The sequence below is a fragment of the Aedes albopictus genome, chromosome 1, assembly GCF_035046485.1.
Source record: "Aedes albopictus strain Foshan chromosome 1, AalbF5, whole genome shotgun sequence".
NCBI classification, from domain to species: domain Eukaryota; kingdom Metazoa; phylum Arthropoda; class Insecta; order Diptera; family Culicidae; genus Aedes; species Aedes albopictus.
Genome location: NC_085136.1, coordinates 67,496,480 through 67,511,452, shown reverse-complemented (window position 1 = coordinate 67,511,452; position 14,973 = coordinate 67,496,480). Strand labels below are relative to the sequence as shown.

The following is a 14,973-nucleotide window of genomic DNA, read 5'->3' as shown; positions in this document are numbered from 1 at the left end:
GAAATCTGCAGGTTAAATCTGGGCTCCATAACATGTTGCAGAATGAAATACGTGTGGTTTAGTAAACAGTTAACACAAGAATGAAAATGTTATTTCTGACAGTAGCGGCACGGATTATCACCGGCCACTATGATTACTTATAATTAATAAATTTTTTTACGTACTCCAACGAGAATACTTGGCAGTACTATACTACCGTGAATCGCATATCAGTCCCATCTTTGCTGGATGTCCTATGCAAATGGGACAGATATGCGATTCACGGCAGTATATGAGAAATACAGGGGATGGCCAAAATGTTTGGGATAGGCAACTTTTTTTTCTCTCACAAAATAGTTCAACAAGCTATAACTTTTCATAGAGCTCATCAAAAAATCTCAAATTTTGACTGTTTGTCAACCTATTATGTGTGCATCATTGGTACAAATTTGGGCTCGATTGATTAATATTTCGCAGTTAGAACCGTTCGGGTAAAACACTATTTTTCAAACAACTCATTTTTGAGGTGTCATATCTCGGAAACCAGTGAACCGAATTCAATGAAATTTTGAACGTACACTAACAATATGTAAATGCTTCACAAACTATAAAAACATAGGTACTTTTAAAACGTTGAAAAAAGTTATCATGGATTGACACTTTTTGGATTTTTCTCGAAAAAATGTATTTTTTTATTAAATGTCAATAAATTTTAGTGTTGATATTAAAATATTTTCCACTTCTGTTCTCAAATTATGTGTAATCAGATATATTAGAGGCTATTTAGATTGAAAGAAGAACACATTTCATAATTTTTGTGTGGTATTGTAAATTTCACTTAGAAAATTTTACATTTTATAACGTCGTATTAAGTATCAATATACTGTTGATAAACGTTAAAAAATTCATTCAATTCGGTTCACTGATTTCGGAGATATGACAGTTTAAAAATGAGTTGTCTAAAAAATAGTGTTTTACCCGAACGGTTCTAACTTCGCAAAAAAATAATCAATAATAGGTTGACAAACAGTCAAAATTTGAGATTTTTTGATGCACTCTTTGAAAAGTTACAGCATGTTGAATTTGTTTGTGGGAGAAAAAAAGTTGCCTATCCCAAACATTTTGGCCATCCCCTGTAGAACCATGTACATAATTAATGACCTGACAAGTTGATTTCCAATAAAAGTATCTTAAAACCTGAAGAGTTATCGGATTATTATTCCCTACACAACAAAGGTGATGGGCCCAGCAGCCCAGATCCAGTGGTTAACTGACCCAGCAGCATCCAGTAGTTAACTGGCATCGACTTCCCAGTGGTTAACTGGAGGCAGCAGCGACGGAACGGTAGGATCTAAGCCGGAGCCAAGACTGGTTGGACAGACTACTTCCGAGGACTTGGACGAACGGACGGACGAACTCTACGACAGGATGGCTCCAGGCGGCTACAGTAGCAGCAGCAGCGATGGTCAGAGGAACGGTGGCTACGAGAGGGGAACTCTCGAGCGCACTATGCCGATGACCACTTTCTTCGTTGGTGGAGACAGAGCGAACATCTTCGACGGACAGGAGACCAGCTTCCCGGCCTGGTAGTGGCGTATTGAGCATCGGCTGACCAAAATGAAGCTAGCTCATACGTTGATAAGGACGCCCGCCGAAGAAACGTTCTTCGCTCCTGAGCCCGGCGCTACCACAGAGCAGGAGACAGAGCGGAAGGAGAAGCTGAAGAAACGGCTTGAACAAGACGTCGAAGCTCTTGATGAGATAGTGATGCTCGTCAACAACGAAGTGCTGAATAAGCTGATCGGCTTGGAGTACGCCAAGGAGGCTATGGACGTCTTGGTCAAGACGTACGAAAAAGCTGGGACCGCTTCCATGGTCAGAATGCGAGAGAGACTATTCTCGATCAAATATCGACAACAAGATTCGCTGCGCAAGATTTTCGACGAGTATATGACGTCGTCGTGAGGGAACTCGAACGGATGCGGTCCGGAATCACGCAGAAGGAGAAGGTCCACGCGCTTCTCAGTGCGGTTCCCGAGCGGTTCAACCACGTCAAAGGAGCGTTGCTGGTACTCTCCAACCAGGAACTTTGCCAGAAATCCATTACGGATATCAAGCGGATCAAACTGTTCCTTGATGCTGAAGCTGGGGAAGAAACGATGGCGGTTAAGAACGTTGCCCTCAAAGCCAAGAAGAGGACTACAACGCGTTGTTTTGGGTGCAACGAGACCGGCCATTTCAAGAACAAATGTCAACTAATCAAGAAGTTCATGGCGAAGGAGAAGCAGAAGCATAAGGAACAGCAGGAGAACAACAAGCGCGCTTTCGCAATGATGACGCAACCTAACGGCGGCAGCGAGAGGACGGACAACAGCAAACGAGTGCGGTTTGTCGTAGATTCGCGTGCGAGCGACCATATGGTGAACGACGAGCGCCTTCTGGAGGATATCCAAGATTTGGAGACACCGGTGATGATCACCGCCAAGTCCGGCGAGAAGCTTCGGGCTACGAAGACGGGGAAGATGAGGTTGAAGAGCGTTGTTGGTATGAATTAAATAAAGAATCTTGAATTGTACAATGTTCTTTTTACACTTGGTCTTGAAGAAAATCTCCTTTCGGTTAGAAGGGCGGGTAAAAATGGTAAAAGAGTTACTTTTGCCGGGGAAGAGGTCATCTTTCAATATAAAAAGGAAGTAATTGCTTCATGAAAGTTCACTGATGGTTTGTTCTACCTTGACTTTATTTGGGATGGAAAATCCACGGAATCGGGTTCATGCTCAGCATACGTTGGAAAGCGAGAAAGTCTTGAGACTTGGCATAGACGATTGGGGCATCTGAGCACTTCAGGAATAGGAAAGCTGATCAAGAAGGGAATGGTTGAGGGCATCAATCTACCTTTCGAAGAGTTAAGCGAAGCAGGCGTATGCGATGGTTGTTTGGCGGGAAAGCAGGCTGCTTTCAAGTTTCAGAATATGAAATTGCCAAGATCAAAACGACCATTGGAATTGATACATTCAGACATCTGTGGAAGCATGGAGCAAGAAACACACGAAGGCTACCGTTACTTTGTAACTTTTATTGACGACTACACGCATTTTCTGGTAGTTTACCCGTTGAAGCATAAATTCGAAGTCTTTGAGAAATTTAAGGAGTACGAAGCCATGGCAACAGCTCATTTTGAAACAAGAATCTCGATGCTCAGATGCGATAATGGTGGAGAATATACTTCCAACGAATTTCAAAGACACTGTAAAGAAAAAGGGATTCGGATGGTGTATACGGTTCCGTATACTCCACAGCAAAACGGAGTAAGTGAACGAATGAACATATCTCTGATGGAGAAAGTCAGAGCAATGCTCTACGAAAGCCTAAAGGTATGTGGAGAGAAGCGTTATACGCAGCAACATATCTGATCAACAGATCTCCAACCAATGGATTAGAAGATGACAAAACACCTTATGGCTAGTTTCCACCTGGTAAGTACTGTGTAAAAGGATAGGACAAGTAATGGTCAAGTAAAACTTTTGCAATCAAAATTACTTTAGCGTTCGCAGTTCCCAGAAGTTCCCCGTTATTTCTTTAAGGAGTATATCCAGGAGTTCCCCAGAAATTCTTCCAGGAGTTCTTCGGGAATTCATCAAGGGGATTTTCGAGAATTTCTGCAAGCGTTCCCCGTGAATTCTTGTAGGAGTTCCCCAAGAATTCTTGCAGAAAATCCCCTGGAATCCCCCAATGAGTTTCCAGAAAATTCCCCCAGGAGTTTCCCAGGAACTCATCTAAAATTACCTCGGTAATTCCACGAGAAGTTCACCAATAATTCCATCATGACTTCTTCGGGAAATTTTCCAAGAGTTCCTCTGAAATTCTCGTGCAATTCTTCCAGAATTCCTGCAGGACTTCCCCGAGAATCTTTGGATGGATTCCTGGAGAAATTTACCGGAGAAATCCCCGAAGCAATTTCTTGAGCAATCACCAGAGGATCTTCTGGAGCAAATCTCTAAAAATTCCTTCTACGATTTTTCCAACAATTTCTCCGGAGATTCCTCCAATAATTCCTCCGGAGATTTCTCCAGGAATTGCACAGAGATTCCTCCAAGAATTCCTGCGGAGATTCCTCCAGGAATTCCCCCGGGAATTCCTCCAGGATTTTCTCCGGAGATTCCTCCAGGAATAGGAGATTCCACCAGAAATTACTGCACGAATCTTTGGGGGAATTCCTGGACGAATCTCCGGAGGAAATTCCTGGAGAAATCTCCGGAGGAATTTCTGGAGAAATCTCCGGAGGAATTCCGAGAGGAATTTCTGGAGGAATTCCGAGAGGAATTTCTGGAGGAATTCCGAGAGGAATTTCTGGAGGAATTCCGAGAGGAATTTCTGGAGGAATTCCGAGAGGAATTTCTGGAGGAATTCCGGTAGGAATTTCTGGAGGAATTCTGGGAGGAATTTCTCAAGGAATCTTTAGAGGAATTGTTGGAGAAATTTCAAGGAGGTATTTCTGGAGGAATCTTCGGAGGAGTTGAATGAGGAATCTCCGCAATGTTTTTTGGAGGGATCTCCGGAGGAATCTTCGGAGGAGTACCTGGAGGAAACTTCGGAAGAGTTCCTGGAGAAATCAGCAAAGATAATCCGGAGGAATCCCCAAAGAAATTCCTGAAGGAATCCTCAGAAGAATTCCTGAAAAAATTGGCGGAGATAATCCAGGAGGAATTTTCGGAGGAATTCCTGGAGGATCTTTTGGGGGGATCTCCGGAAGGTTTTCCCCGAGGAATTTCCAAAAAAATCTCCGGAAGAGTTCCTGATGGAATCTCCAGAGAAATTTCTGAAGGAATCTTTGGAGATTCATCACAAAGAATCCTTTGTGGATCTTCATCAAATTTCCGTTCAATTCCCTGTGAAGCTTTGTCCCAGTATTTCTTCAAGAACTCCATGAACTAACCGTCAGAGACCCAGCAGAATTCCTCCCACCGTAGTGCGAATCCGTAGTCTGGGTTTTCCCCAGCAGCCCACCCAAAAGTTATAAATTAAATCATTTTCCCCACACGTGCGCGAAAAAGTACATTTCAATTTCAATAACATTTCCTGAGGAAACGAACGAAATTTCTTCAAGTCCAAATCGTAAACAACCTGGTGCCCTTTTCTTTCACATCCGTCTTACAGCATCGTTTCGTTAAAATGCTGTCATTTAAACAAATGTCAAAATTGCTTACGGAAAAAGGAGGAATTTTACTTGAGCGCTCTACTTGGGAGCTAGAAACTAAGCTTTATGAAATGTGGTTTGCAAAGCGCCCAAGTTTGAAGCACCTGAGGATTTTCGGCTGCACGGCCTTCAAACAGATTCCTAAGGAAAGGCGTCGAAAGTTAGACTCAAAAACTAAACCGTTGATTTTTGTGGTGTACGCAAACAATGGATTTAGATTATGGAACAAAGATACACATTCTATCGAAATCGGTAGAAACGTTGTATTCGATGAGTCTGTCATAGTCAATCGTGAACTTGGATCAGCTGATTCAAACCCTGGGAAATGTTCTGGTCAAGAATTGATTGTGGGTGCACGATTTGATGACAACAATATGTCTAGTGAAGATCTTGTGGAGCAACAATTGGATGAAGAACCAGAGGAAAATCTGAGGAATGCTGATTGCATTGAGGATCGTATGTTAGTCAACGATGACCTAGAAAATCGCGATTTTCTTGAAGAATCGGTTGGTGAAACTGATTATGAAAGTACGTATGAAAGTTAAGCTGACGATGAAGATGAGGAGCAGCAATCATTACGGCGAAGTAAAAGTAGCGGAAATATGCAACGAAGAAATTCCCCAAAACATCGAAGAATTGAAGAAAACCGCAGACTGGGAAGAATGGAAACTGGCGATTAAAAACGAGCTTGATGCATTACACCAAAATGAAACTTGGACAGTGGTTAACTGTGTGCCAAATGTATTAAAACCAATCCACTCTAAGTGGGATTTTGCAATCAAGGAAGATGGAAGACATAAAGCAAGGTTAGTCGCAAAAGGATGTTCTCAGCGGCCTGGATTTGGCTACAGCGATACATACGCACCTGTAACCAAACTAGAAAGTGTGCGATTGGCGCTACCCGGATAAAAACTAACCATAGGGTGTTTGGTGAAAACCATTCCTGCACCATACAGTGTACCAGCTACAATAAAGTGTATTGTAATGAAATGGTTCGCTATACTATACATTTACATTGGATTTTTATGTAACAATGTATCATACTGTTTTTCTTACGTTTGGACCATTCACTTTTCCGAAACATTATTTTTCCGTGAATTTTTAATTATTTATTCAGTTTAAGATTTTGTTGATGATTGTGACTGTTTTGATGCAAAGGAAAGGAAAGAGATAAAGTGAATAAGTGGAATCATTAATTTGAAGTAAATAACATGTTTAAATCAGTGGTAAACCAGATGTCCTAAAAACTGCAGGTCCAAGCAGGGGTCCAAGAGATATGGCGGGCTAGGTGTGTAGAGTGCGATGAGAGAAATACGAATGTAGGCCAACCCGGAAAAATGCAGGTCAGATTACCGTAAATCAGTGGATGAGTTTTTTTTTCCTGTTCGGGTCTGTCACTGCGACCAGTTTTTAGATCTATTGTGACATTACCCGTATCCTTAGTGTAGTGCATGTCGCATTACTCAATAGGGTCCTAAAATGAAAAATATTTTCCCGCTTTTGGTGCATAACACGAAAGAGCTTGGTTTTCTGATCTCAATGATAATTTTTCCGAACTTGAACAATAACAGAATAGTTAATAAACTCGAAAATAAAATAATGATGAGCAAGTCTTGTTTGACATTCGAGGTCAACCTTGACGTAACGAAAGTGAAACGGCGGGTTGCAAAAGACACCACATTGGCTCACTTTTGACAACAAATATGTTCCTGTTTGACATACACGGTAAACAAAATTTACCCAAAATTGAGTGTTAAACAAGGAGTGTTGCAAAAATTATTAAAATTTTGGAAAATATATTTTATGGGCTTTACCTAATAGGAATACTTAAAAAATGAGTAAACATGTCGTTTTAATCAATGCTTGATCGAATTATGCAGAAATTGAGATAGGCCTTTAGGAGCCTATTGCCATTGAAGGGCAATAAAGTATCGATTTTGATACAGTTTTTGTTTTGCTTTCTTGGAAATTTCTTTCTTATAGAAAACAAAACAAGAGCACTGATAATTGGCCATGCATCGGAAACCTAGCATTACCTAAGCTAAATTCTCCCCAGTGAGAAGCCCCGGGTTTTAACATTAGCAGCAATACCATTCCAATAATGGAACAAATGTTCAGTAATAAGGATTCTAGAATGTTCCTTGCGTACTAGCACTTTCCAGTCTTCGAAGAGTTAGTACATACATGTATCCCTAGCCCAATTTGATTTCCTTTTCAATGAGTTTAGACTCAGATGGTGAGGTTTTCAACTAAATGCAAAGTAAAGTTGGTAAACTTAGTTTAATTCAAATACTGGAAGTCATCACAACACCAGTAGCAAGGACTAAATACTATAATGCCTTTAATTACCAGAACACATATTCCAAAATTGAAAAATAGGACGACACTAGATTTCGGTTTGGTAGATCTATCACCGCAACGCAACCCAAAAAGGCGATCTACCCACGCTACGGGCTCCGTTAAGGTCTGAGGTCAAGCTCGTCCGTTAAAAAATTGATATTGTCACGTGTTGTCGTTTAGAAAGCACGTTATAGTTCTCTCAGAGAGGAAAACTTTTCCGCCTGATCAAGGATGGCAGGGTGGCCAAGATTGTGTGGGGGGAATCCCCACGACATGAATCAGTATCATAACTCTGGTTTCTATTTGGCCAGGTTTTCTTATAACATTTATATGTAAGTTTTGTATAATTATTCAAGCAAGTGAATAGTTGTATTCTTCATTCTGAAGAAAAAAATTGTAATAATAACTGTGGCAGGGCTCATAAAACAGTAAGCTGAGAAGCAGGCCGTATTCCAGTGTACATACGTTAGGTAAAGAAAAAATAAGAAAAATAAGCTGCTTTATAGTAATGAAAAGTAATGAAAATATCAGGGCAAGGATAGTTAGTATGGAATTACTCACGAATAAATTATTGTCAGTTTTGTATAATAAGCAATATTAGTACCAACAATCTTTTGACAATTCATAGCAGCTTCATCAAAACTATATAATATCACACAAAATAAAATCATAATTGTTGTCAATTTTGCCGAGTGGCAGAAACATGATCATTGGCAACCATGAAAACGATGATCCGTGCACATTGATTTCTATTATATCTTTACTCTCCTGCAAACCATAGCACAGAGCAAAAGGAAAGAAAAATCACAAGAGACCAATACACGACATAACGGATTTGACGTTTGAACGGGTGACTAAAAATAAACTCGTTTTTAGGCTGCCTTGATAACACAGCACCGCTCAGGCGTCAACCGGGGAAACAATTGCATCGGTCGGTACATACAATGCTCAGCCAGCTTGTTTAGAGAGGAGAGAACAATGAAGCACGGTAAAGCGGGTGCGTTTGGTAGCTGCTGAAACAGTAACAATTCTGGAGCTCGATTTGAAAAGGTCGTATGTGCTTTTGTCGATTAAAAATTCGATCAGTTGGATTCGCTTATTATAGCAAAAACCGTTGAAATTGAACAAAGTTGATACATACAGCAGAATCGTCACAAAATAGGCTTTCCGTTCCATCATTAAAAGTCTCCAAAATATCTTCCCTATTGCTACAATAACTAAAATAAACTGATCGAATTTTATATCGACAAATGTACATACGACCTATTCAAATCGAGCTCCAGAATTGTTTTGGAAATAATTTCACGCTGTTCGAGCGAATTGCTCGAATATACAAACATTCAATGATATTATTTATGAGCAGTTTGAAGTTTGTATGAATAAATATAATAAAATGTAAAAGCTTTCATTCAGCGCTACATCCGATATGTGTAATACTCAACACGTAACAATTTGGTCATTCACATAAACCATATTTCATTGAACTATGAATAAAAATCACGACTGCTCGAAAGCTCTCATGGTTTGCAGTCGTTGATGAAACGTGTAACTCTGGTGCATATGTGAGTTCAATGACCTTGCACGAAAATGTTGAAGTATTTGCACGTATATCAAATATACTATATTAACAATATAGGTCACTTCGCGTTTTCACATGCAACGACATGGAGACACCGTTGGCTAATGATTACAGCACCACCTGTTGTCAGAAAAAGTCAATAATTGTATTTTGCTCAATTTTAGTTTACCGTGCAATGCGACATTTCTCGAAAAAATATGTTAGGGGTGTCGAAGTTTATTGTTCCCAAATAATCGATTATTAAATAATCGATTTCCGTCATATTTGCCTATTGTAACGGCACCAGAATCGTTTAACATCAATATTTTAACTTTTAACCCTCAAAATTATCTTATGTTTTGCCCTGGTGGTTGCTATTTTCCTTTGACAAGGCTTTTAAGATCATCATCAAACAACATACATCGAATTGAATGGGTGAATCTGACGGAAGCTAACGATCCCTCCGCATCTGGTGGCAGGAATGAGAATCCTACGAAAAACGTGACTCCGCCAAAAAGCGCCATGGCGCAGCATAGACAAAGTGCACTTTATTCATTTTTTCGTGCCGAATTCCGCATCGTAGAGAAACAAACGAGCACTTTTTGGAAAGAAAATTTTCTTTCAGATGCGCTTAGATCCGATAGGTACTTACGAACAATATATGTGATTAATTTGAGGAGCTCTTGCTATGTCCCCGGCGGGCGATTTTTCGGATTTTTTGTTAGCTGGCCAATCCGGTATCTGTCGGCGTGGGCATCAAGAATGATGATAATGGAAGCCATTGCAAATGGAAAATAGGAACTTCTAGAGCAAAAAATGAGTAAAATTTGACGACAAAAAATTGACTTTTTAAGTAAACAAACTATTTTCCTCATATCTCACCAAGCGCCTCTTCAATTGGGGGTAATCCGAATTAGCCTATAGTTTACAAAAGATCCGGAAGATCACCAACCAGAGGCATGGAAGAGAATTTACTTCTCTGTACAGAAATGGCTCGTTTGTATTTCTATGGAGCAAAACTCGATAAAAAGTGAGACAAGTTCACTTTACCTATGCTTTGCTTTGACGGAGTTGTACTTTTGTCAGGGCCCTCCGCATCAGGAATGAGAACTCCATGAAAAGAGTGACTCCGCCAAACAGTGCTATGGCGTAGTATAGACAAAGTGCACTTTTTTCACTTTTTCTTATGGAATCCCGCATCGTAGAGAACCAAATGAGCACTTTCTTGATAGAAAATTTAATTCTTTTTTAGATGCGCTCAGATCCGGTAGGTACTTACGAACAATTTATGTGACTAAATTAAAGAGCAATTGATGTGCCTTCGGCGAACAATCTTCCAGATGTTTTCTTCGCTGGCCAATCCGATGTCTGTCGGCGTGGACATTGTGAATGATGATGTTCGAGGCCATTGCAAATGTAAAATATTCACTTAAACAGCGGAATATAAGTTAATTTTGAAGACACAAAAAAAATGAACTTTTGTTGTAAACAAACGATTTTCACCTTATCTCACATAGCGCCTCTACTATTGGGGGACATTCGGATTCGTCTTTATCACGCCAGAAAATGTTAAATAAGAGAGAATTAAATTTTGTTTTAATTTGAGAAGTTCAAAAAAAATCGATTATTGTTTAATCGATTATTTGAAAAGAAATGGGCATCCCCACCATGCAATGACAGTTCGACAGAATAAACGTCATTCGGATAGCGCATGCATTTAGTGTGTAGTAGTACCTCTTCTGCCGCTTGGTGGCGACACATTCACTAAAAAGGTGTCGCCAAAAATTCGTAAGAGTGACCTATATTGTTAATATAGTATATTTGTTTTATCCCTCTTAAAAATGACTGTTGCATCTACAAGTCGAAAACCAAAGGAATAATACTGATACTCTATGTAGATGATATTTTGGTGATAGCCAAGAATATTGACGATGTCTCTTGGATCAAAGAGAAACTAGGAAGATTATTCCAAATGAAAGATTTGTCGGAGGTTAAGCATTTCTTGGGAATGGATATAAATCGTGATTTTGAAAATCAGACGATAGAAATTTCTCAATCACAATACATTGAAAAACTTCTCAAACGGTTTGGAATGGCCGAGTGTAAAGCGGTGGGGACACCATTGGATACAAACACTAAATGGTCAAAGTCTGTGGAGAAAGTTACAGAACAACCCTATAGAAAATTGCTAGGATGCCTACAATATCTTTCAATTACATCTAGACCGGATATTTACGCTGCGGTTAGCATCTTGAGCAAATACACAAATTGTGCTACAGATTGGCACTGGTCTGGATTAAAACGAATTCTGAGATACCTACGAGGAACAAGCAATACGAAAATAAAATAGTATACGAGAAAGTTTGCATTAGAATTCTTTGTATTTGTATTTATTAGTTACACGTAAACCCGGTGGATAAACCTAGGGGCGAGACACTGTGCAATCCGGAGCAACTCTGAGCAATCCTGAGTAACTCTTTTCGCTCGAATCCATTCAGAAACGTCGATACGAAGCGAGAAATCGGGCAAGACTGCTCGATTTTTCACTGGTATCAGGCAACTTTTCGGGCAAACCAGAGTGATCCAGAGCTATCCAGAGGAATTCTGAGCAACACTTCGATAACAGAGTTACTCTCGCTGTATCTGTCTTGCCCCTAGGGATAAACCTTTCGTCAGGCCAAGGAAGCTTTGAAAAAAAAACCCTAATTAATCCACCTAGCGGTGATGGCGCCTTTCTCGTGCCTTCGAAACCCCATTTCAATAAAACTCATGCGAAATGTCTATGTATATCGCATTTTCATACAATTAACAGAAATCCATTTTATGATACCAGAAATCATATCGTTTATCTGGCTTTCAATGTTTGAGCCTCAAACTCATAAGATAAAGACGCTATCTTGAATTTGAAGCCACCATTTAGGATTAAAGATTGCCATCTTGGATGTTCTGGTCGCCATTTTTGGAATCCAGACATCATCCCCATACCAAATATACCAATAATGCATTGTTTCAGGCCCTAAAACTCCATTAAACAGCCGCGATATTGAATTCGGAGCCGCTATCTTAAATTTAAGATTGCCATTTTGGATATCCTGATCGCCATCTTGGACTCTGGAAGTCTTCCCCATACCAAATATACCAATATTGCACGGTTTTAGAGCCGAAAACTTCATTAAACAGCTGCCATCTTGAAACTGAAGCCGCCATCTTGGCTTTTAGATCGCCATCTTGTACATTCTAGTCCACATTTTTTTTACTCCGGACATCTTCCATGGTTTTAGAGCCTTAAACTTCTTTAAACAGAAACCATCTTGAATTTGAAGTCACCATCTTGGATTTCAGATCTTGGTCGCCATTTTAGGAGGCCAGACATCTTCCCCATATTAAATATACCCATATAGCATGCTTTAAGAGCCTAAATCTCTAGTAAACAGCCACGATCTTGAATTTTGAGCCGCCACCTTGAACATTTGGCTGCCATCTTGAATTTTGGGCCGACATCGTGGAGCTTCTGGTCTCCAGTGTTGATTTCCGCACAAAACTCGTCAACCATGGTAAAGTTTACACAAATCGCCGCAGTTTGATGTATCGCATGATGGGGCTAGTTCAGTTTAATATACGGCCAGTTCTACCGGTGCTGGTCCGGATCAATGAAATGGCCATAACTCCGGAACGCCTTGGCCGATCTGGAATAGTTTTATAGTACACTAAGTGTGCGAGAAAGGCAAAATACTACTTTCGAGTTTTTTTTTGCTTTAGTTATCTAACTAAACCAATAGATTCCAAGATCTTTTTGGTAGTAAATTTGATAATCTTTCAAATGCGATAAGTTTGACCATTTTCAAGTTATAGCCAGCTTGAGACAAGCAAAGTCAAAAACATGTAATGTTCAATTACTACGTAACGGTTGAGATTCGACCATATGCGTAAAACATTTTTTTCACCGGTCGGAACCTGTTTGCTTGCTAACGTTCATAAGGTTATCAAAAAATCATAGCCTTGCTGTGTCGCATACATAGGTGCAGTTCAATTTTATATTTATCCGCTTTCGGAGGTGTTCCATCGGTCACTGTTCATCGACGCGTTGGAGCGCCCCTTGAAGATGCAGCCGATCATAACCATAGCATTAGTTCATTCATTATTCATGATCAGTTTTTCTCGAACCACGAAGGTGTACACAAGTAATAAATAAAGTTCTGTTTTAGAAGTGTATCTTCGTGTTTGATTCGTGGCATCCACGATTTCTTGGCAAATCTGTCAGCCAAAGGGTGTCCGGCCTAGTTCCCACGGAACCCCAGCGAGTTTACGTTGGACTCAGCTCCGAACATCCGATCCCGCCGCCAAGCGGTATCCAGCAAAGGTCCCACCGAAACCCCAGCGAGTTTACGGTGGACTCAGCTCCGAACCTCCACTGCAAGCCAGCTTAGACCCAAGGAAAATCGAGCAAATTCCTCCGGTCTTCGCCCTCCAAGAAATACCCTATGTTCCCCAGACGGAACATATTGGTCCTCACGAACCGGACACAACAGCTATCGAACCAGCGAAGCCGTTCCTGCCGTGAGCAAACTGCAAACACGTTACGACAGGAATAGCACGCAGCGAGAAATTTTCGAATCAGCGACGCAGCTAGAAGGAGTGAGACGTGTGCTACAACAGACGAGTGTACCTCACTGGCAGCCAGTGAAGAGTGAGTGAATTATGTCAAATGAACAACATCCACCAGCGTCGTTGGCGCCGCCGCCGCCGTCGTCGGACCTGCGACACAACGCTGAAAGTGAAGTGCAACAAAATGAAGATGAACAGGACCTTCCTTCGCTACCACAATCCCCCGACAACAGTAGTGACTTCCGTGGATTTCAAGAGTGGGAAATCGCCGCCGATGCCGATACTGTGAAGAAAATTAGTGTGCTCGCCCGTCAACGTTCAGAAGTTCATCGCAAGCTGTTGCGGCTCCACAGTACGTTTCGACAGGGAAAGAGTTTTGGAGTGGCACAACTGAACATGATGACGAAAAAACTTGCTACGGCATACTCGGAGTTCACCAACGTCCACAATCAAATTTTGTGTCTCGTTCCGGATGAATCTGTACCAGAACAACGACGAACATCGGATGCGTTTGAAGATCTACACGATTACCTAAGCGCAGCTGTCGAAGATCTAATATTGAGGACGAAAACAGTAAACATCCCGCCGCCGGCTGCGCCGCAGGTGATTATTCAACAACAACCGTTGAAGGCGCCTATACCCACTTTCGACGGCAGTTACGAAAGCTGGCCGAAGTTCAAGGCAGTTTTTCAGGACTTGATGGCAAACTCCACGGACACAAATGCCATCAAATTATACCATTTGGATAAGGCCTTGGTAGGCGCGGCTTCAGGAGTATTCGAGAGTTCGAAGGTACGCTGCTGCCACCTGGAAAAAGTTTACTGTATGCGTGAAGGACCGATTTTCTAACATGGGAAGCATAGGAAGTCAGTTTTCAAATGCTTATAAAAAAATCAAAACAATATTTAATTAAAAGCGGGTGGGTGTACGTGATGAGAAATTCAATTAGCAAACTTTTTAGCATATAATTTTGATTAAAAAGTTTTTTCCTAGATTAGGTACTGATTGTGTAGAAAACGAAGATTCTTTACGCGTACATCAATCCGTTTTTAATTAAATAATGCTTTGAATTTTTTAGAAGCATTTTAAAATTGACTTCCTATGCTTCCCCATGTTAAAAAATCGGCGCTTCACGCACATGATCAACTGTGGTAATTTGCTTCGTAGTCCCCAATTAGATGAAAGCCTAGGGGCAAGACAGATACAGCGAGAGTAACTCTGTTATCGAAGTGTTGCTCAGAATTCCTCTGGATAGCTCTGGATCACTCTGGTTTGCCCGAAGGGTTGCCTGATA

The 14,973-nt window shown here is 40.8% G+C and overlaps 1 non-coding gene across 1 annotated transcript in view; it reads right to left on the bottom strand.

The window, feature by feature from the left end:
• Positions 1–14,973, bottom strand: part of LOC109414681 (uncharacterized) — a 52,009-nt gene that overhangs the window by 27,207 nt on the left and 9,829 nt on the right. The window lies entirely within an intron of this gene.